Raw genomic sequence first — 2,349 nt, 5'->3', positions numbered from 1 at the left:
ATAAAGATGATAAAGATGATAAAGATGATAAAGATGATAAAGATGATGAAGATGATGAAGATGATGAAGACGATGAAGATGATGAAGATGAAGATGAAGATGAAGAGAGGACTTTTTTTAAGGACTTTGAAATTTGAAAAATATATTTACTTCATAAAATTATTTCAAAAATTCATTGCAATGTAGAGTAACAGTATGGGCACCAAATGATAGGGAAAATTCTGTAGAATTAAAAAAATTTAAATTTTTTGGTTCACAAGGACGAATAGATAGGTATTGAAAATATCATTTTAATTAGTTTTATTTTTGTAAGCCAGAAAAGTTAGAAGGGCGATATTCGAGGATGTGGCCGAGTGCATATTGGTCCTTAACATATAATTTTTTCGAAAATAATTGTTGTAAAATTTCAAGGATATTCAATGATTAAATATGAAAAGGACATTTTCCATATCTAATTTTTCTTATGCACCAAAAAACTTAATCGGCCTTAACTCTATAGAATTTTCTCTTTAATTTGATAGTCATTCTGTTTTTCTACGTTGCACTGAATTTTTTTAATAATTTTTTGAAATAAATATATTTTTCAAATTTCAAAGTCCTTCAGAAAAATCCTGTCGTCAGAGAGAAAGACTAAAAACGCAGCTTACTATATTTGGCCCGCGGTTTCGCGAATATATGAAATTTTTTGTGTATAAAATTTACTATCGCACGCTGTAATAAAAATTAATTTCTTCCGTTTTAAAAACGGCACTTAGCTCAAATCCATTTTTCCGTAAAAACCATGGCAATTCAAGCGACAGTTAGTCACATTAAGCACTTGAAAGATCAGATAAATTTGCATAACAAACTTAACCAATTCAATCGTACTCACCTTATCACATTTACCCTGCTGGTGCATCTCCACGGTACACAGTATAATCAAAAATCTGTCAATTTCGCATAAATAAGCGATGAATGGGATAAACGTTGCTAAACGGTGACGGTGACACGGCAATCTGCATAGCAACAACAATGACAATCGAATTAGTGATACCATCAGCAGCCACAATGCTAGCAAGCAATCTAAGCTCGACCCTGCACAGTCGCAGTAGCAGCAGTGGCTGTGATGGACAGTGGGTGGATGGATGATTGTCGGTTTGCTGCCGCTGCTGCTGGTGGCTGGTGGCCAGGGTTGGAGCGTGGCATTAGCACCATCAACAATACTAAAGTTACAGTATTTTTTTTCACTAATGAATTGTTCGAATGTTGCCACAACAACAGCAGCAGCGGCAGCAGCACCGGCACAACACAACAAGCAATATTTGCAAGGAGAGAAAAAAAACCAACAAAACAACATTTAGTGAGTGCACAAAAGTGCCGGAGGCTTTTTCGAAATGGCACGAACCCATTTGTGTGCGCAAAACGGCTTTGTGACCAAACACAAAACACGCCAAACGCTTTGAGGCACGCACGAATGCCGAATGGTTGGGGAAGGTGCAAGTACATACATATATATGTACATCAAGCGTACAACCCACACCGCCATACCCAACCCAGTGCTCGGTGCTGAGGGTAGGCACGTGCACGTGCGACACTTGGGCTATTGAGGATGTTGCAGCTGGTAAAGCGTTGATGATGAGTGTGCAGATGTTGTTGTTGGCGGCAGCGGTGGTGTAATGCTGGGGTTCCGTTTAATTTTTTGCTGGCTGGTAGCCCTTGTTGCTGTAAGCGGAAAAAATGCTTACTTGAGCGTAATTGCGTTAAATGCGTTTATTACAGTAGTAACACATATGTTTTCGTATGGTTGTCACTTTTGTTGTTGTTGTTGTGGTTGTTTGTTATTTAATGATGTTGTTGACAATATTGTTGGTTGTGCGATTTGAACAGCGATAGCGATAATATGCGTGTTAAGCGGCTGTGTGCGGTGTGATGCTGCTGGGAAGCTACGAGCCAGCACGCGTCGATATTTTGAAACTTTTTGGGTAAAATGGGAAGGCGAAAAATGTGAAGGGAAAAAATTTTCATTCAAATTCCCTAGATATAAGGTCACACAATTTTTTTATACATACGGTGACCAGCAGAAGTATTTTGCAATGATTTTCTTTGACGATATTCAAAATATTTTTCATGGTAAATTTTTTCCGTTATTTTTTTATAAAAGCATAGCTCATCCTACAACCAAAATCACGTTAATCAAAATTCCAAACTTTGGAGAAAATTAAAGAAAATTAAGCAAATTTTCATTAAAATAAAAAAATTAAAAAAAAAATTATACAAAATTCTAGTATGCAGTTTTATATCCCATTCAATTTTAGTATAATAAAGTGCAAATTTGAAGTTGCTAAAAAATTATGTTGCTTTTAAGAAAAT

The sequence above is a fragment of the Rhagoletis pomonella genome, unplaced genomic scaffold (genome assembly GCF_013731165.1).
Source record: "Rhagoletis pomonella isolate Grant_MI unplaced genomic scaffold, Rhpom_1.0 Rhpom_scaffold_00006, whole genome shotgun sequence".
Lineage (NCBI taxonomy): Eukaryota > Metazoa > Arthropoda > Insecta > Diptera > Tephritidae > Rhagoletis > Rhagoletis pomonella.
Note: the sequence above shows the minus strand (reverse complement) of the source record.